Raw genomic sequence first — 22,504 nt, forward strand, 5'->3', positions numbered from 1 at the left:
AGGTTTTGCTGTCGTCACAAATGCATGCTGGATGGTTAATACGAAACTGACGAAACCACACATCTATAGATTGCAGCATCCAAACTAACTGTAGTTTCACGCCACCAACATTCACCTCGTATTAGATGCCGGAAATGTGAATATATGTGAAATGTGAGTCAAATGTCACTGCAAATGCCCTCTTTCACAGATTCCCACATATTATGTTCTTAAATAACAGCAGATGTGGTATGTATGTGTTTGAAAGCCAGAAATACATATGTTATTTCTGTATTAACTCTCCCTTAGCAACAATTTGATATACCTGAATAGGAACATCCTATTCAGCAACACAGCGCATGTGTAAGAGATGCGATCATTTACCTCACCAATGGAGCTGAGTGAGTAAGCCCCAGTCTACAGATCGGCATGTAATGAGTACGTATTTCGGAGATTGTCTGTTGATGATTAGCAAAGAAATCCGAGATGCGACCGGCATGAAGAATTCAGAAATTGAATGGTCTTAATTGGGAAATAGCTTCTTCATTTTGGCAGTGAAATCGGCAGCATATTCCAACCATGAGGAGTTGCGTGTTTATTTCTATCATGACATTGACTGAAGGTACATTTCTTATGATTTTATTCCCATTTCTGCAGCAAGTGATTTATATTTTGTGCGAAAGGAACAGAACAATACCTAACTGCAATTCTTTTGTAATTGATTTGAATAGTGGTGAGTTGGCATTCCATGAGTGGTTAACGCGTGCATTACAGAAGTTATGTGGGATTTTTGCCGGTTTAGATCACATTTAAATATAGGGCCTTTAAATTATATTAACATTGTGCAGTATTGCACATTTAGTAGCATGCTGCTGCATATGTATTGTGTATTTTCAAGGGAGAATCAATCGAAGTGTGATGCTGATTCTAATTCATATAAATTTTTATGTATATTTCATGTAGATTTTATTGGGCATTCATTGCTTCTTAGTGTATATATTTTCGGTTTTGAGATGAGTATTACAAAAGTTTATATGAATTAGAATCAGCATCACACTTCGATTGATTCTCCCTTGAAAATACGCAATACATATGCAGCAGCATGCTACTAAATGTGCAATACTACACAATGTTAATATAACTTCAAAGGCCCTATATTTAAATGTGATCTAAACCGGCAAAAATCCCACATAACTTCTGTAATGCACGCGTTAACCACTCATGGAATGCCAACTCACCACTATTCAAATCAATTACAAAAGAATTGCAGTTAGGTATTGTTCTGTTCCTTTCTTCGTTAATAAAAATAGTATCAAATATATATTCCAATGAACATTGCAATAGGTGTTGCGATTGGTATTTGGTTTGTAATTTATTTGATTGTGCAAAGTTTTAAAATGATATTTCAATTTCGATTGAGATAGCGATTGTTAGTCAATGAACAAACATGTTGATGTTTGTTCATGATATTGTAATGCATTTTGAATGGATATTAAAATGTTTCTAATTTTTTTTCTCTCTCTCAGTCGTTTGCAGTACTCGATGCTCTGTGGTGATGCCACACACGATGTCCGCAGTCTTCGGTTCTTGTGCAGAGGTGCCATGTACCTTTGATAATATAACCTTCTTCAAAAACATGAAGGGGAGGTGGATAAAGAGTGATCCTGGTCCTGCGAATAAGAATGACTCTATTATCTATGATTCGAATGATTCTTTCAGGCAGCATATTAATTATAGTGGCAGAGCTGAGTTCAAGGGCAACCTTGCAAAGGGACAGTGTTCACTCCTGATAAAAGATATCAGGAAGAGTGATGAGGGTATATATCACTTCATCGTGAGCATCATGTGGGGCTGGAATTCTATTACTCATCGCATTGACCGTTCTAAAGTGTTTCTTTCTGTTTCAGGTGAGTTTTCCTTTTGTTTTTCTACATTTCTATTCCAGTTGTTCAGACTGAATCAACCTATGTTGTGCCTGGCCGATCTCAAAGGGTAGTTGAAACATATTGTACAGGTTTACTGATAAGAGACGCAATGGTTCATATCCTAAATGCAGACATTTGTAAAAAGAATAGCAGTAAAACATGTCTTTCAGCCCAGAAATTCTGTTTTGCTATTTATCCTTCACTTGAGCAACACTCCATAACGCCTGTGCCGACTCAATCCTCATAACCATTTGTTGCAAATCCCGTCAACACCTTTCTCACGTATTCTGAAATGTTTCGACGAGGATAGATCTGCAACTTTTTGAGGGGACGTAAGACTGACGTTTTTGGTCGTTCCACTAATACATAAACCAGCGGTTAATTATTTCCAATTAAATGGAAGGTAATGAAACTAGGGCTGTTGCTCAAATTGGTGACTGGCCCGGAATGCCAGTTTTGACCTGGGTGGCAAGTTCGACTCCTGCCTAAGTCTGGTTCTAGCTCCACTTTACCTCTGCTGCATAAGTTAAGGCACAGCAGTTAAATCATCCAAAAATCTGGTCTACCCAAATAGGATCTGCCCCAATTTTTGAAACTTTCTTGATATTTGTACATCCTCCTACCAGCCAGAATACTGAAGAATTCGCCCTGGAGCCTTCCTATAGACTGGAGCCGAAAATTCATCTTCTTACTGTTGTTCACTTTAGAATCTTGAATTTTACATCGAACATCTCTTCACATTAAAGGCAGAATTCCAATAACGTTATCTGGCAAGTTTCCACTGGAATTACTGTTTTCACTCTCTTTTGAACCGTTAACTCCATATTTCCCCTTTCTTCCACATCACACAGTTTTCCACTGGTCAAGCTAAAATCTATCACCTTATTTGTTATTGAATGGCAGGTCCAGTCCAGGGGTTCGAATTGCCTATTACTGATTCTACTTATAATGTTTTTTCTTAATTTCTTATGTTGATATTGACACAAAATGAGTTGTATATGCCTCATAATTCCTCATTCTAGTATCTCTCCATTATCCATTTGCAACTCCTTTTAGTTCTCAGATTTAATTACTGGGAGGCACACTTTAAACATTGGAATAGGTTTCAACGTGTCTTTCATTATATGCCGAGCCCAATTTTGCTTTCTTTGGCATGCAATGGAAAGTAAAAGCAGGCGTGTATGGATAATCTGTCGATGATCAGATACCGCCAGTTTTACACCAATTTCATTTGTTAAACTTTACCCCATACATCGACTATTAATTACTATCGAGTCATTTGGTCATCACTGTCCAGCGCTATATCCAAATATTTCCAAAGGAGAGGGTGCAGAAAAGATTTACAATATGACTCCTTTAAGCGGACACACTGCATCGTCGCCTCTGAACAGTGTGTATTGGAATTCCTACTTCACCCTTAATTCCAAACTTTTTGATATTCGTTTTCCAATTATCTTCTGTATTTACCGTCGGCAATGTTTTGCTGGTTACATTTCTGTTTAATTTTTTGTGAAGCGTTTTTGGACGTCGCAAAGTATTGAAAGGCACCGTATTAATGCAGCCTTTTTGCATGGCATTCCTTATTCACAGGTCACATACCCTGCTTTCATTTTGAGCTAAACTGAAAGGTAGATGTTAGAGTTATGCGAAAGTGCATAGTTAATATTTTGACTTATTTGTTTATTCTGATTCCACGTCATCAACATGGTTTTTCTTCCGAAGAATTGATCAGATTTAAACATTAGGAACTTGCTGTGTTTCTCCATGAATGTGTTATTTGTTGATTATTTCTTGAGTATCATCTTTCTATATTGACTTTTATTTGCACCATAATTTTGTATCTCTCAGATTCTGCTATGGTCACAATCAGAATGGAAAGTGCTGGAGAAAAGTGTGGTATATGAAAGGATTAATATTTGCGATGCTTGTAGAGTTAACTTGATTCTAATTCCTGCGTGAAAAAACGGTTATATAGGTATCAATTCCATTAAAAATATAATGTAAGTGCTAAAGTGATTAAAGGTTAATTACTGAATGCCATATATTGCCCAGTGCGGCATTAAATTTCTTTATAACTCCAAGGCATATTTCAGAATAATGAACTCACTTGCAGTACGTAGGATCAGAAAAATAACTAAATATGTTCACTTTTAATTATTTTCAGATTGAGTTGGAGCAGATGACTTGCACGTTTTAATATTGAAATTTTAATATTGTATTAAATCTATCACACTCGTTTGCTCCTGCTCTTGTGCCAGCTGTGACTTACAGGATAGGACACTCAGTTCTGAGTCAGAAGGTTGTGGGTTCAAGATGCACTTCAGTGACTTGAGCACATAAATCTACTCTGACAATAAATGTACGCTACCAGTGCAGTACTGAAGGAGTGCTGCACTGTCGGAGGTGCCATCCTTTGGATGAGAAGTTAAACCCACGGCTCATTGGCTCTCTCAAGTGGGCATAAATGTTACCACGGCACTATTTCAAAAAAGAGCATGGGAGTTATCTGCTGTATAGTGGCGAATAATTAGCACTCAATCAACATAACAGGAACAGTTTATCTGATCATCACTACATTGCTGTTTGTGGGAGCTTGATGTGCGCAAATTGTCTGCTGTGTTTTCTACAGTGAGAACACTTCAAAAATACTTCCTTAGCTGTAAAGTGCTTAGAGATGTCCGTTGGTCATGAAAGGCGCTATAGAAAAGCAATTCATTATGTTATTCTCCTATAGAAAAGCCGGTGATTTCCAGTCATGGGGAGCTGATTTCTGGACAAACTGCCCGACTGAACTGTTCCATCACTAACAATTGTCCAGATGGCAAACTGCAACTTAAGTGGATTTACTACAATGTGTCCCTCCCTCTCCCATGGTTTACATATGATGGAGCCGGACTTATCAATGAACGGTCAGTTTCTCGGACAGTATCATCCGTGATCACCTTCACTCCTTTACCTGCTCATCACGGAGCTATTCTCGGATGCACTATTCTGATCGATGGCTTCAAATCCTCTACTCCACAAACTCTTACCTTGGAGATTAAATGTAAGTGCCTGCTCAAAATTAATAGACATCAGCCATCGGGTTTGATTATTTGTCCTTCCATCACCAACGAAATAATCACGGTTTAGGACCATATCAGGGAAAGTATTGAGCAAAGATTGTGCGTCCGTAAGGCTATTTTAGGAAGATTCAGAGCCATAAACCAATGCTGGCGGCTCTCAGAGTTTGATTAGTGAGACTGTTCATTCTTATTCTAATGTTCCCCAGTGCTGTTCTGAAATTAGTGAATAGTAAATGGTTATCAAAAGCCGAGCAGAGTAAGCGTCCAAATCTGGATGCTGCTATGATAGCAGATCTCAGTTCTAGTTGGACTTCAGAATTAGCTCAAATGAGCAGTCAGTGTTAATGTTCTTCCGCCATCGAGTAGCCAAAGTGGTAGAGATGGATAACTGTTGAAGAAAGACAATTCTCTTATAAATTTAAACTGTGGGGCAGTAAAAAATAGTGTTTGCATTTCAGATTCGACAGCTTACGCAATTTAATGAGATATTCATGATTTAAATAAAGCTCACTCGATATTCACGTGTTGCATTAATGCCTGTTTCAGCTGGACTGGATAAACCAACCGTCAATTCCTCTATCGTAGCAGTGGAAGGCAGCACAGTATTATTATACTGCACGGCCTGGGGTAAACAACCGGTCAGTTTAAGATGGGTGAAAAATGGTGAAGTGATCAGCGCCTCTTCCAGTGGTGAAGTCAAGCAGATATTCCACACCATTTGTTCTGAGGATGACGGTGAATATTGGTGCGTGGCTGAAAATACCCTGGGCACCGCAAACCGCTCCACACAGATTTCTGTGCAATGTAAGTTTGTGTGAATTTCTCAATTAGATATTAGATTTAATTTCCCAATCTCTGGATTAAATTGTAATGTTCTCCTGCCTGCTTGCTGGAAGGCGCCCATTTGAATGTGTTTGGGGTAGTGTCATCCCTTTCTGCGGAAATAATGCAAAACAACTTCGATGGCTCCAATAATGGAAGCAAAGCTGCCCATTTGGATCAGTATGTCAATAATGGAAGATGGCGCAATGTGGCATAACTGCATCAAGTAGTACATTGATGAAACTGCGACAGGCGCTCATTTATTGGGTCCTTTAATATACTTCTAGTTATTCATTGGTAATTCTTGTAGTCTGAAATAAAAAAAACTTCAATTCCTTAGAACTGACATGCAGCACATTGTCGAGCACACATTCTTCCAACAATGTACATGAAAATGGAGGCAAATTAAACTCTGTTACTTTTATTAATGTTGTGTTAAAATATCATATTCAGAGACTCGATGCTTTGAACTGTCGACTATTTGACGGACATTTAAAGAGAACAAATCACATCAGTTCACTACAAAGAAAGATCATTAAAACAGCACATCAAATGAAATTTTATTTTAGTTCATTCACGGAAAGCAGTCAGCGCTGAAGAGGAAAGCATTCCAAGTAGCTCTTGAGAAGGTGGTGGTTAGTCACCTATTGAACCGTGTGGTGAAGGTACTCCCACAGTGCTGTTAGGGAGGGACTTCCAGGATTTTGACCTAGCGACGGTGAAAGAACGGCAACGAACCTCCAAGTAAGAATGTTATGATTTGAAAGGAGTCCATGGAGGAGGTGGTGTTCCCATGCACCTGCTGCCCGTGTCCTTCTAGGTGGTAGAGATCTCGGGCTTGGGAGGTACTGACGAAGAAGCCTTCATGAGTTGTTTCAGTGCATCTTGTAGATGGTACATACTGCAGGCAAGGTGTGTTGAGGGAGTGAGTGTTTAATGAGATGGATGGGGTGCCGATCAAGCGGGCTACATTGCCTGTATTAATGTGGTTCGCCCAGTTATGTTTCAGATCAATGTTGACCCCAGGATGTTGAAGTTGGGGGATTCGACGATGATAGTAATGTTGAATGTCAAGGGACGGTGGGACGATTCTCTCTTGTTGGTGTTAGTCATTGCTTGACACTTATGTGGAGCGATTGTTACTTGTTGCTTATCAGCCCAAGCCTGAAAGTCATCCACATCGTGCTGTATGCAGGCATGGGATGCGTCACTATCTACGGAGTTGCAAGTGGAACTGAACACTATGCAATCTTCTGTCAACTTCCCCAGTTCTGACGTTATGATGGAGTGAAGTTCATTGATGAAGCAGCTGAAGATCGGAGGGCCGAGGAACCTACCCTAAGGTTCTCCCGCAGCGATGTCCTAGGGCTGAGCTGATTGAACTCCAACAGCCACAACCAGCTTCTTTTGCGTTTGACTCCAGCCAGTGGAGAGTTTTCCTCCTGATTCCCATTGCCTTCATTTGTTCTCGGAATCCTTGATGCCACACTCGGACAAATGCTGCATTGAAGTCCAGTGGTATTGAATTTAATTGACCTTTTAAAGCACTAATCGACAAGACACGTTTTACGGTAAATTAAACATAAATTACCTCTCTGAGCTCCCGACATCTGAGGAATCCTCACATCATTCAGCGGATGTACGGTTGAACTGAATACAGATTGGGTTTAGTATTAATTTGTACCTATCGTCCTGATGTTATAATTTAAAACATAATAAACCATCAATTGGTGCAAAATAGGCTGCTTCGTGTTAAGAACGAATATGCTGACGCAATTATGCTGAGTTCAAATACTTGGGCCGCGCAACTGTTTGACATATTTTTTTCAGTCCGAAGTATCTCTCACTTTTTTAGATGAACCCACAATAGTAGGAGGCCCTACCTGCACCAGTTCGAAGAATTGGATGGATTGCACCTGCAGTGTCAGAGCCAATCCACCGGGAAACATCACATGGGTCCTCAATGGGAGAATTGTCATTGGGAAAAGTTCAGACGTTGAAGTCATCACCTGGGCGGTAAATGGTCTCCTGATGCAGAGCTCCCTGAGACTGACTCACCCAACAGGAACTGGAAACCTGATCTCTTGTGTTGCTGCAAACAAGCACGGTGATTCTGTCGGCAAGCACCGGTTCCACTCTGAGGGTAAATATTTAATCTGCCTGTAATGAGAACACTATAACGGAATAGGTCCGTGATTGTGCATTCACTAACTGAATGGTGTTACTTTCAGCAAATACCACCCCCATTCAGCAAGTCCATTCTGAATCTATCTCTAATTAGTGGGAGGGTCACTTTCCATCAGCTGTCTGTTGCCAACTGAAATATGTGGTCTGAATTATCCACTTTAAATTTCAGTCTTATGAACCTTGCTCAGTTTACATTTTCAAGATAAAATGAAACTATCTGAGTGCCAGGAGTAGACGGTGATCTTTGAAAAAATCCTTCTCAATTAAAATAAACCCTTTAAAAAATCCGAATTTCTCTTACCACATGATGAAAAACTGCAATCTAACTTTATGTATATATTTTCTAATTTCTATGATATTCAATCTTATTTTCCTATATAAAACTGATAGTTAATAATCTAAGCAAAATTTAATAGAATGCAGAGGTTATTAATATTACACCTGTAACTGGTGATTTGGTTGATCTGTGTTCCAATTAGATTATGCCTACTCTTTTTTTGAGAATGGGTTGTCTTCATAACTTAATTTTCCCATTGTGACTTTTACATCGATGATACCTAAATCGGTAGCACAGTGTTTATGTCACTGGGCTAGTAATCTATGGGCCTGGACTAATAATACAGAGAGGTGATTTCAAACACCGCCACTGCATGCTGGGCGATTAACTAAATCTGTAATAAAAATATAGTTCTTTAACGGTGAACCTGAGACTTTCGGATTGTCAGGACCATCACAATTAGTTCACTAATGTCCTTTAGGGAAGAAAATCTGCCGTACTTACACGGTCTGGCCTATTTATGACATCTGATCCATGGCAATTTGGCTGAATCTTAACTGCACTCGAAAATGGCTTAGCAAGCTATTCATTTGCATCAAACTGCTACGACAAAGTCGGCACAGTGGGAGTACATTTACCACATTGACTGCAGTGTTTCAAGAAGGCAGCTAACCACCACTTTCTCAAGGACAATTAGGGATGGGCAATAAATGTCGACCTTGCCAGCGATGCCCACATCACATGAACAAATAAATTAACAAAATGTTTCAAAGTTAAACAAGTTCGCAAAGCAAAATCAAATGTTTTTACTCATCAGGTTGAGACAAGTGGAGCACTAAACTTTCCATTAGCATTGTTATCTGAACTTAAATGAAATTTGCTTCTTCACACTTAAAACGGAGCTTCTAGGATTGTTGTTCAAAGCTAAATTTCCTAATGTACTGCAATGTTATTTCCTCCCAACATTTTAGACATATTCTCCAGGACAACCGTCCTCATAATAGGAGGAGGAGCCAGTGGGCTTGTTCTAATTGTGGTCGTGTTTGTGCTGATAAAACAAAGGTATTTGTGATTCTTAATTGCATAGATGGGAGCTCTAAAAGTAATCATGCATCAGACAGTCAGTGTATAAAAGCTTCTGTAATTAAACTCCCATGAGAAGATTGATCAACTGCCTGAACTGGTATGTAAAGGAGAAGGGTCAGTCGACCACTCACTAATCAGCTTTAACTCGAATAATATTATTGTTTGCTTGAATCAGGCTGCCTGTACCATCTTCCTGTTATATTATTGGGTTTTCATTCCTTCTGTTTAAAGTAGATATTTTTTATACTTCTGATCTCTGGCGCGTGATGTACTATGGAATGTTTTCACCTCCGGTCTAATGTGGATATAGTTGTCAGCAATGCTCAAATAATGGGCAGAGAAACCCTTTCAAATAACGTCAATTGACAAGCCTCCTTTTCATGTCAGGCCCCGTGTCGCACATTCCACCAGAAAGATGCTTAAATACTAACAATTAATCTAGCCCAGCAAAACAGTAAAACAACAAGCAAATAGTAAATATAACGTGACGCAGAAGTTTACAGTTTCTGTTCAGTTGCTTAGCTCCAGGAGTGAAACATTATATTTCAAAATTGCATGTGACTGACGTGCTAATGTATGATACAAGCAACTATTTATGTATCGCTTGTTATCTTATTCATAGTTGTGACAAGCTAATTGGTCTGGCTTGCTCTCTTTGAAAGCTTTAGATAATTCCCTGCTTTTAATAGACAAGATGATAATTACCTTCTGAAATGTGACATTAGAACATAAGAACATAAGGAATAGGAGCAAGAGTAGCCCATGTGTCTCTTTGAGCTTGCCTTGTCATTCAATAAGATCATGGCTGATTTATCTTGGCCTGAATTCCAATTGCATGCATGTGACCCGTAAACCTTGAGCACTCTTTGGCTCAAAATTTCTGTCTATCTCCGCCTTGACCATATTCAATGACGCAGCCACCAAAGCTCTCTGGGGCAGAGAATTCCATTGATTCACGACCCGCTAAGAGAAGAAATTCCTCTTGATCTCCGTCTTAATTGGGCGACCCGTTATCCTGAAACTATGCGCCTAGTTCTAGACTCCCCCACAAGGGGAAACATCCTCTCAGCATTTACCTTTTCAAGCCCCCACAGAATATTATATGTTTCAATCATATCACATCTCATTCATCTAAAATCACATGAGTATAGCCCGACCTGCTGAATCTTTCCTCATGCAGCAACCCATTCATCTCAGGAATGAACCCAATAAAGATTCTCTCGTCTGCTTCCAATGAATTTCTATCCCTCCTTAAGTAAGGAGTTCAAATCTGTATGCAGTCTCCAGATGTGATCTCACAAACACCCAGTTGTAGCAGGAATTGCCGGCTTTTAAAATCCACCCCCTTGCAATAACGGCCAAAATTCCATTTGCCTTCCAACTTACTTTTTGTACCTGGAAGCTAACTTTCAGTATTTCATGTCTGAAGTCCCCCAAATCGTTCTCTACCGCAGCATTCTGTAGTATCTCTCTATTAAAATAATATTCTGCATTTCCATTCTTCCTACAAAAGTAGATAATCTCACATTATCACACATTATACTGCATCTGTCAATGTTTTTCCCACTAACTTAACCACTCTATCGCTATCCCTCTGCAGACTCTTTGTGTCCTCCTCACAACTTGCTTTCCCATCTATCTTTGTATCATCAGTAAATTTGCCTACGTTACACTCGGTCCCTTCATCCAAGTCATTAATATAGATGTCCGGCTTCAGGTAAATTCAAATAACAACAGTTCAGTTTACAACGTTCTGCAAATCAAACGTAGTCTTCAACAAATCACGCATGACATTTACTATTGAAATCAATGATGATGCTTCCTGGTATCTGTCGCCCTTCAACAACGAATGATTCAGCAATAACCGTAATATAAAGAGACAGAATGCTCTTGTGAGAGGTGCTACCTTTTAACACTTCATGTGCCATGATATAATTAATGAAGGGAATTCCATGCTTTATAATATTAATATGTTTCTTTCAGATGCACTAAAGAAGCATCTCAAATCCATTAATTAGGATTAATGATTTATTCCTGATTTCTAACTCCACAGTATGGAAGTCGACTAGCTCATAAAATACCACTGTGTTCACACATTGAAACTCTAGCAATTGGTATTGAACCAGGTGCTGAAATAAGTAATAAACCTCCCATTGTTCGTTCTTTAGCACCCTTAACTATTACCGAGAGCATGCTGCACTGCGCTGGTAACACGTGTGATAGATAAAGTAAAAAATATCCCCTTTGAAATGTAGCCACATGCAAATTGAAATGATTTGGTTATCTGATCTGGTGTGTGCTAATCGGGTGAACTAAGACACAAGTCTCTCCTGACCTGCTGACGATCTTTAACATGCAGGCGCTCTTTGCTTTCATTAAACATTCCAGTTAATTGTCAGGTGCCTGATTTGCATTTGTTGTTATTCAGGAAGAAAGGCAGAGAAGCTGCATGTGTCTCTGAAACACACGATGATTTGGTGATTTACAGTACGGTGCTGATGGCACTAAACACTGAGGTAAGTGATGCCAAGTTGGAGTGAAAGCTGTCAGAGGTTTAGTGTACTTTCAACCCAATAAGTGACTCATAACAGGCAATACTCAACAGCTAAGTGGGAGTTTCTGAATTGTATTGGTTTGTAACGGAGGATTCGCCTCCTCACGTCTCTCAGAGTGCAAGCCAGCTTCATCCGCTACATGCAGTGACATCTCAAAACAAATTTTATCTCTGAGAATTTGTTTCCATTGCCAACTTACCATCTATGTTTTAGGTCATATGTGTTAAATGTCAACAAGATCATAAGGTGCCAGCGGCCACAGAGGGGGCAGGCATCGCAGTTGCACACGTTTATGTTTAAATTCTGAACTGTACCTTGCAGTCGAAGAGGTCCACTTGTTTCTCACCTTTGATTGCAGGAAAATGGAGTTTAAGTAGAAGAGCAGCCATGATCATATTGATCCATTTCAACCGACTCAGGAAGGCATCAGAAAAGTTGGTTGTTCGTGCACAATATGCATGCGCTGAAAGCCGGCATTTCGGATCTGTCAAGCTCGAGCTCGACAGATCATCCACACATCGGGAACGAGGACAATTGCACGGGCAAGATTTCTGTATTTACCCATATCTTGCCTGGCAAATGTTCTCAAAGCTCTTGCATCTGATAGAAGCATGCGCAAAACCAACCTTTACAGGAGTAAGAGTATAAAAACATTTCATAAACATGATTAAGGTAAAATTTAAAACATCTTATTTATGTTAAAACCCTGTCCACTCAGGTAATATTATTTTAAACCCTAACTCTGATTTGTTTTTTTAAATCGGCAAATGTTTTCTTTAAAAACATGTTTAACAATTTTACTTTTTATTAGTATATTTACGTGAGATGTTTTTGAAATATTTTACGTAGTTTTTGTCCGTTTTGTGGTTATTCTCCATTCATAGTAATAGCAGATTCTTAACTTACGAATCTCCTATTACTATGAATGTGAAATTCCTTGCATGTGAATTTGGTGTGCAGACCCACATGACTCCTGCCGACGGCCCAACGTGAAGGCGTTGCTAAGTGCAGTCACGAGAGGCCTCCGGACGTGAGCCAAAGCGGGTGCAGCAATTAAAGATAATTGCTCATTTTCTGTCCTGTGGGAAGACCTCAAGAGGAATTTCTGGGCAATTGCATAGCAGCCCTTACATCTTAATATTCATTGGCCAGGAAATTGGCCTCCTTAATGTCTCCCTTCGTTGCCTGCTGGGGGCGGTAATGAAGTGCTGAACACTTACTGACAGGGAGCAGCAAGAAGATTTAATCTTGCCATATTCGGCAGGATGTACGCGGCGATGATGTGGTGAATCCTTAGCTTGGAGATCATGACGAGGTTGTCATGCACATCGCCCTGGTAGTGCAACATTTCCAGTGCATTATTGGGCACAAGGAACGGCAGCTGCAGGAGGCATTTATCAGGTGGCTGGGCAGTTAGTGGGGTCTGATGCGTGAAGCCAAGTTCGCCAACGTACGTCAAATAAATTCGCAAATGCTGTATTTGAATTTTTTTCACTGCATTTCCACCACGATCGATCACCCCTTTACTCTGCTGGAGCGCATTGCGCTTGGATTGCAACTGCCGTCTGGTAGCAGGTAAGTTCTTCATTTGCAGAGCCTGCATCGATGGTCCTTCCACAGCTACCAGCCAGCCTGCTGCATCTTGCGCTCCGGGAACGAACTGGAGCACGTGGTTTAGTGCTCCACTTTTGTTCCTGGAGTGCAAATGTCAAATATTTAAAAAGTTACAAAGCATTTGCATCTGGCGCTATTGTTTCCAACTTTTAAATGTTAGCGGGCCAAAAAGCTCTGGAATTCCTCCACAATGTAGCCTAGAAGGATGCCATTGAGGCCATGGTGCCTGTGAAAGTGCTATCGAATTAGGCACAATGCACTGCACTGTCCTTTTCCCTTCGTCCTGATTTGATTTTTTTTTTCATGTTCACACATATATCCAATTCCCTTTTGAAAGTCACTATTTGAATCTGCTTCCCCCATCATTTCAGACACTGCATTAGAGATCATAACAAAACACTGATCTAAAAAAATATATTCTCACCTCCCAATAATTTATCCTCCCATATATCGTAAACCTGCGTCCTCTGTTAACTTACCCCCTGCCAGTGGAATCAGTTACTCCTTATTTATGCTGTCAAAATTTCGTATAATTTTGAATGCTATTACCTTACCGCTCCTTAACATTCTTTATTCTAGTTCAAACCCTCCGCGATTCCATACCCTCTCAATTTAAGTGCAGGCTCACATCGCTCCTATAATTATATTGAATTTGGTCTGTACCCTCGGTAATGATTTGACTTCCTTCCCTAAAGTTATGCAGAATATTGCACATAGAACTCCAGCCGAAGCACAACCACTGATTTTAAAAAATGTTCAGCGTAATTTCATTGATTTTAATACCTGTAACTACATTTACAAAACCCAGGTACAAGTATGCTATTTATAGCTTTTAGAGAAATTCACATCACCGAATATGATCATTTGGCTCATTGTTCCTGTGCCGGCTCTGAGAAAGAGGTATCCAATTTCGTCCCACACCTCAGCTTGACCTAGTTGTCCAAATAGACAATTGCAACTTCTTTGTTACTTGCGTGAACCCTAACAACTCACTTCTCGTCAACCATCTCCATTAGACAACTTGCCATGGATGAAAAAGTTAGATTTGCTCTGGTTCAGACTGAACATTCATATTGCGTTAAGTGCCATATCTGCAATAGCTCCATACCTAACACGTATTCTTTCCGTTATAGAGGAGCGATAAGCATACAGACATTGCTCTTAGGACACCGCAATTGAATAGACCTGCTCACCATGAAGAGATTGTATATGCGACTGTCAATGTCCCAAACATCCGCAAACATGAGAGATATATCCAAAATCCGGTTACCTCCGAATCTGCACCAATACAACATAACTGAATGTTTACAGGAGTTATATTGTCTGCGTAGATAATCATGAAAATTGAACTGCCTCGACATACCTGATGTTATGAAGTAAAACAGACACCAATAAGGATTATGAGAATGGAAATAATTCAGAAAATCGTGACATGTTGTAATTTACGTTCACAAACACGAGTTCATTGGGATAGAGTTGAGAGTGTGAATTTTTCATTCATGCAAATATTCTAAATTTTTCACTGTTCGGTGCAAGTAACTATTTTGCAAATCAATTCTAACATCGTCTTTGTCAGTTAATCTACTGAAATGCATTTTCCACTGTATGATCACTCACACCCGGGGAACAGCTTGCCAAGAAAAAGCTTGCAATGCGAAACTGGAAAAAAATAACTTTACTTACTCTTGCACCTATAAATCAAGTGCTAATTTAAAGAGATTCATAATTAGATCGAGACAATATTCAGCTGTCTGCCCTAAAATTGTTGTGTCTGTGACGGCCCAATTCCAGATTTACACATGCAGTGATGCATACACAAAATACAGAAGGTTCACTAGCTTGTTTCCGGAGTTGAGGGCGTTGACTTTTGAAAATAGGTTGAGTAGGTTTGGCAAATACTCGTTGGAGATCAGAAGAATAAGAGTTAATTTTATTGAAACATAAGATAACGAGGATGCTCGACAAGGTGATTGCAGATAGGATATTTCCACTCATAGGATCAACTAAACCTAGGGGACATAGTCTTAGAATAAGGGGACGCCCATTTAAAACTGAGCTGAGGCGAAAATTATTCTCTCAGAGCGATGTAAATCTATGGAATTCTCCGTCCCAGAGAGCTGTGGAGGCTGGGCCATTGAATATACTTTAGTCGGAAAGAGACAGATTTTTGAGCGATAATGGAGTAAAGGCTTATGTGGAGCGGGCAGGGAAGTGGAGCTGAGTCCATGATCAGATCAGCCATGATCTTAGTGGCCTGGAAATCCCGGCGTCCCCGGGTCTGTACAAAGATGCTACGGACTCGGGAATACATCGGAAAAGCTGTTTTCAGCACACAATGTGCTTGTGCTGAAAACAGTATTTTCCGATCTGTCAAGCTGGAGCTTGACAGATGATCCACAAAGTGGGAGCGAGGACATTTGCGTGGGCAAGGTTGCGGTATTTACCCATATCTTGCCCAGCAAATGTCCTCAAACTTCTTGCGCCTGAAAAAGCAGGTGCATAGCTTACTTTTACAGGCGTAAGTGTTTAAAAACATCCATAAATATAAAAAAAGAAATTAAAAAAACACATTGTATTGTAGAAAAAGCCCTTCCCACTGTGTTACATTTATTTTTAACCATAATTAAAAAAGCTTTTCAAAAACTCGGTATTTCTTTTATAATATATATATAACTATAATGTTAATATTTTGAAGTCTGTTTTTTATTTTTTATTATATGTGTTTCGTGTGTTTGTTTTTTCTTTCCATTAACAACAATGCAAACTGCTAGATACGGAGTTCTCATTGCTATTAATGTGAAAGTCGTGGAGGAGAGAACCTGATTGACTGAGCTGTCACACATGACTGCATCTTCTGCGTGGGCACCCTGCGGATGGGAGCGCGCTTCACAGCGCAGGAACAGTCGGCCTCCCCAATGGAATCGCAAGCTCCTCCCGGACCACCATGTACATGCATAGAAATGTTTCAGGTTGGAGGTAATTGCCAGCGGGAAGGATCTGACCGCAATTCGTGCCCCATTGAATGGCTGAGCAGGCTCGAGGGGCCAAATGGCCTACTCCTGCTCCTGTTTTGTTATGTTCTTATGTTCTTAACTTGTAGCCCTGTCAATGTGCGCATGAAAAGACCATTCACGCGGACACTGAAAATGCAATTTCGGGTACAGAGATTGGCTATTTGCCGAGCGACTGTACAGCAATTCCCCACGTAAACCTCATGGTTGAAGCTTGCAAGTTTGGGGCCTGCTTGCATCAGCATAAGGGGATACCTAAGGCTTAAAGAAAACATCTTAAAATCCAAAATTATGCATATCCACTATATTAAAATAGTTTATGCAGACATAGGCCCGGATAACATTTTTAATGAAGTACGAAGTAATTATCAAAGTGGTATATTTTTATTGGCCCTTAATTTGTGGTCCGAGGTACACATCCGAAGTAAACCTGCAACATTCGAAATAATTAAGAACGTACCTCCAAGCTCCCAAGTTGTGAAGGATTGGGTAGCTGGGCCTGCAAATGTATCACGGATCCCAGGAACGTAGGCGGTAGAGAAGAGTCCCGAGGATCATGAGGCCCCAACCTCCAAAGAGAATGGAGCATTTCAATGCAGTCAGTTCCAAACAGAATCCCCCCAAAACATGCAGTGGAATCTCAAAATAATTAAACAATTTAGACACTTCTGCTAAACATAAATGTTATGATTTTCAAATTGAATTAAAATTCTCTCAATTCACCAAATGCAATAAAAACATTTTTTTCAAAAACAAATTTAAGCATTTTAATCTGTGCCAGTATTTGCGTGAACTCATTATATCTGTTTTATATGTAATGTTACGCTGGGGAAAGAAGGCCCCCCGTTTGCAGTTACCAGCCCAACTGACTGGCAGACAATTAGTGGGCAGGAATTGAGCAACTAGCCCAGGTATGCATCAGCAAAAGTGATTTCTCAGTCGGTTCAGTAAATCTGACAAGAATCTACATGTAACGTGACAGATTGAGAATTGTGGGTTTTCTCGAATGCGCATTGCATGCGGAAACCCGGACCTTGCGGGATCACTAAGAAGGATTAGGATGGCATATGCTGACATCGAAGGCACACTTATTCTGCTTCATTGTGTTTTAGTGGAATGAAGGTAATTATGATTAAATTCCAGTTGTGTTAATTACGTAACTTTTATATTTAGGGATTCTTTTGCATACCGATAGGGGATTCCCTTCCTGAATGAGTGCAATGGAATTCTCCTTTGTCATTGGAGGAGCGGGCCACATGGTCCCAGGCAAGCCTGTGTCCGTCTCTTCCATTGGACATTAAGCTGGCCCCCGTCGTGAGCCAGGGAATCCAACTTTTCAAAGCCTGGCCGCCCACACGTCATTCTTTAATTGTTTCCCTGGTCTGAGCTGTACTCTGGAGGAATGTCTTAGACCGCAACTTGCAGCCCATCATTGATTTCCAAATATTTGTGTATATAGGGCAAAAATAAAATGACAGGACCTATGTATCACGTTTCTGCTCACTCACCACAACATGCAAGTTTCTGATTGTGTTCACTTAAGATTTAATTGGTTCCACTCAGGCAGAGCGCACAAAGTTGGACATGCACAGAGGTTACATTACGAGACTCGGCCGAACCAACCGGAATAAAATATGTAAATTTAAATGTAAACACTTGTGCTTTTTAAAAAATTTTTCATGTTGTTTCAATATTTAATTTGCCCCAATCAGGCTTCACCCACAAAATAGGCCATGTCCCCAGGTTGAAATTGCGAGGTTTTGGAAGTCTATTCTAAAGGCTCACATTTTGTTTGGCAGGCAGCTACACATTGGAAAAGGTCCCCCATTTCAAATCATATTTTGTGTACTAAGAAACAGATTCGTGCACATTAATTAAACTATTAAATGGTCCAGTGTTTTATTTTATTTCGTTATATTTTTGTTATTTCCTGCTGTCCTTTCAGTGTCATTTGGTGTTGCATTGTCTGGTGTGGAAAGGAGTCACCAATGCCTATATGTGGAATTTGCCCCTAAAATTTTCGAAAACATGCAGGCAGAACAGCTCGCTTCCCATCGGTTCACAATCATTTCTGCTGGCCAAGTTTACTGATGATACAAAGTTGGGTGAGAAAGAAAATTGTGAGGAGGAGACATAAAATCTGCAAAGGGGTATAGAGAGGCCAAGTAAGTTTGCAAAAAAATTGGCAGATGGAATATAATGTAGGAGAATCTGAGGTAATCCACTTTGGCAAAAAAAAATAATTTTAATTTAAATAGAGAAAAATTGCAAGATTTAGCAAAATTGCAGTACAGAGGGACCTCCCTGTGAATGAACCAAAAAAGTTTGCATGCAGGTACAACAAATCAGGAACGCAAATAGGATGTTCGATTTTATTGCAATGGGGATAACGTGTAAAAGCAGAGAAGACCTGCTACAACTGCACAGGGTATTGGTGAGGCCACAGCTGGAGTACTGCATCCAGTTTTGGTCTCGTATTTAAGGAAGGACAGACTTGCATTGGAGGCTGTTGAGAGAATGTTCACTAGTTTAATTCCGGGGATGAGGGGGTTGACTTATGAAGATAGGTTGAGTATGGTATGTCTATACGCAATGGAGAGCAGAAGAATGGGAGCTGATCTTATGGCAAAATTTGAGATAATGAGGGTCGAGACAAGGTGGATGCAGAGAGGATATTTACATCCATAGTGGAAACTAGTACTAGGGTACATAGTCTCAGAATAAGGGGTCGCCGATTTAATACTGATATCAAGAGGAATTTCTTCTCTCAGAGGGTTGTAAATCCATGCAACTCTCTGCCCCAGAGAGCTGTGGACGCTGGCTGATTGAATATGTTTAAGTTGGAGATGGACAGATTTTTGTGCGATAAAGGAATATAGGTTTATGGGGAGCGGGAAGGGAGGTGAAGCAGAGCCCATGATCAGATCAGCATGATCTTATTAAATGGGGGAGAAACCTCGAAAGGCCAGGTGGCCTACCAGTTCTAGTATTTCTTATGTCCTTATGTCCATATGTTAATCCACTCGATCCCTATTGTTTTTACCCCTCAAAACTTTAAATTAAAGGGGTCATCTAATCGAATGTTTCAAGATATTTAGGGGAATTGACTGGTTAGATGAAGAAAAACTATTCGAGTGGTTGACGATTCTAGGACGAGAGGGCGTGGACTGAAAATTAGAACCAGTCCTTCCAGGAGCAAATTTAGGGAACGTTTCAACACACAAAGTGCGGTTGAAATATGCAACATTTTTTCTACGATCGGCAATTCATGTTAAATGAATTGTTAATTTTAAATCATAGAATGACAGCGTTTTGTCAACTAAAGGTATCAAGGGATATTGACCAAAGGAGTTAGGTCGCAGATCAGCTATGATCTCATTGTACAATTGAACAGGCTCGAGGGGCTAAATTGAAGAATGCTCATAGATGGCAAAGCAGAAGTACTAATCAGGTGATAAGCTATGTTCCCATGTAACTATGTCATTTGATGCAGACATTTCTGTTAGTGATACACTGCTCATCCAAAGGGTTGTGGCAGTTTTCTCTGATTGAATCATAATAGAAATCACTGATTTGCCATAAACTGGAGCTATTACCCACTATTCTCATTGTCAGCGCCAATGGAAATGTTAAGCCTTGCTCAATCGGGAGTATTTGAATATTTGGCACCGCACTAAGTCTTAATTATTGCTGAGCAACATCTTTTAATTAAGATAAATGTTAACTAATGGTATAAATATAATTATTTATTAATATTTATCTTAATTAAAAGAGGTTGTTCAGCAATAATTATGACGGATAATATATATAAAATTAATGTCTTTGTTTTTTTACATAAGTTTCTCTCTTATACCCATCTGTATCTCCGAATCCATATTTTGCATTTTATACAATATTTTAAATGTAATTTCTATTCCATGCTTTTTACTTCCTGAGTTGCCATCTGTGAAAATTCTTCAATCTGATTGTCTGGTCAGCCTATGTGCTGCGTACCCAATTGCCAAACGTCACAGCTGCCATGTGGAAGGCGCAACATTCAAGGTTACGTCGTAATAGAGGACGTCTGTGCTCGAGAGCACTTACAACCAGTGAGCAGCTTTTTGTCGAGGTCAACAGCAAGCACCATTCCTTCACCAGAGACTGGAAAATCATGAACATTGGCTTTTCAATGTGTTTTTTAGAATCCCTTCATGATTCTGACACAGTGATAATTGAACAATAGTTTGTAGCGATTATCAGAGTGCTAATCAAGTTTTGTATGTGTGAAATCATGAAACACAGTATTAACTCAAATCTAGCTGCACATCCGAAAGTTATCACACAGTAGTATTATTCTAAGGCTAGTAAATTATTCTTGTAAAAATATCAGACATTGCCATTTTAACATCATTCCTTCACTTTACCTTATTATCATAGAGTTAAGTATCAGTTCAAGGCTGGTAATTTTCCATGTCTCGTCATGCAAACAACAGTCGGTTTACCAAAAGGATGAACTCTGTCAGTCAGACGAAACGTTGAGGTAAACGGTATTAAGTTTAGTTATATATTAAACCCTGGATGCCTGCTTGTTGGAAATGCAGAACTAACGATGAACCAGTGCGAAGTTTACAGATTATTGTTAACCCATTTATAGTCTTAATGCATGAGGCGACAGGGTGCCATACAATATTGTGCTAAGGGACACTGGGACTGGAAAGTGAGATACCGAATTGCTACCTCATCCACAAATAGCATTGCAAACTATCTCAGCGATATGCGATAGAAACCTTTCATGGTCATGGTTCTAAGAGTTGAATATCGAGAGATTGAGAAGTGCCTTGCATTTAACATAGCGAGCAGGTACAAAAATAAAAATGCTTCATCTTTAATTCAGCAGTAAATTGACAGCAATTTGGAGAGAAGCCACAAATGCATCAAATAATTCAAATATCAACCTTGTGCAAGAGAACGACTGACCTGGGGCTGCTGTAAGAGTAACTGAGAGATGAGATGCACTGTGTGCATTGCTCCAGTATTGATTCTTGAAGATTATCTCCACTTTTATTCCCAGTGAAATGGAAATATGTTTAAGTTTAGATCATATAAAAGCCAAAGCTATTCATTAATTAATCTAAACGAGTGGTTTATATATAGAATGACAGGTATGCGCGTGAGTTAATGGATGTTTTATATGTGCAATAACATTATACATAGAAAGCCCAACATGTAAGTGTAGTTGAAACCTACTGGAGAAAGTTGAATGAGTTACGTGTACCTTAATAGATACACAACAGTATTTAATGAATGGAATCTAATTAAGTTCTTTTGGGTGGTTTATATATAGAATATCTGATATCTGGGAGTTAATTATAGTCTGCAATCTAATCAATGTTTATAGGTAGCTGATATATCGAGAAACGGATACTGGGGAGTGAGTTACAGGCTGGAATCTAATCGAGGAGATCGGGGGTCGAGATATATAGTATTACAGATACATGGGAGTTGGTTACAGGCTGGAATCTAATAACGGGTTTTGGAGCATGAAATACAAAATAATTGACATCCGAGGGTGAGTGACAGACTGGAATGTAATCGAGGGATTCGCGGCGGGGGGAGTATATAAAGAATAACAGATAACCTGGAGTGAGTTACAAGCTGGAACCTAATCGAGGGGTTCAGGGAGGGCGGGAGTTATGTATAAAATAACAGATAACTGTCAGTGAGTTAGAGGCTGGAATCCAATCGAGCATTTTATATACAGAATGACAGATATGAGCCTGAGTTACAGAGTGGTTTATATGTACAATAACTGATATCCAGGAGTGAGTTACAGGGTGGAATCTGATCAAGGAGTTCGGTGGAGTTATATATAGAATAACAGATATCCGGGAGTCAGTGACAGGCTGGAATGTAATCGAGGCATTCAGGGAAATACAGAATAACAGATATGCAGGAGTGAGTTGCAGGTTAGAATGTAATACAAAGGTTCGTTGTGGTTTTTATG

The 22,504-nt window shown here is 39.7% G+C and overlaps 1 pseudogene; it reads left to right on the forward strand.

The window, feature by feature from the left end:
• The window catches only part of LOC139240306 (sialoadhesin-like), a 60,684-nt pseudogene that overhangs the window by 19,640 nt on the left and 18,540 nt on the right, over window positions 1–22,504 (forward strand).

This window comes from Pristiophorus japonicus, chromosome 31 (genome assembly GCF_044704955.1).
Source record: "Pristiophorus japonicus isolate sPriJap1 chromosome 31, sPriJap1.hap1, whole genome shotgun sequence".
Taxonomy (NCBI): Eukaryota; Metazoa; Chordata; class Chondrichthyes; family Pristiophoridae; genus Pristiophorus; species Pristiophorus japonicus.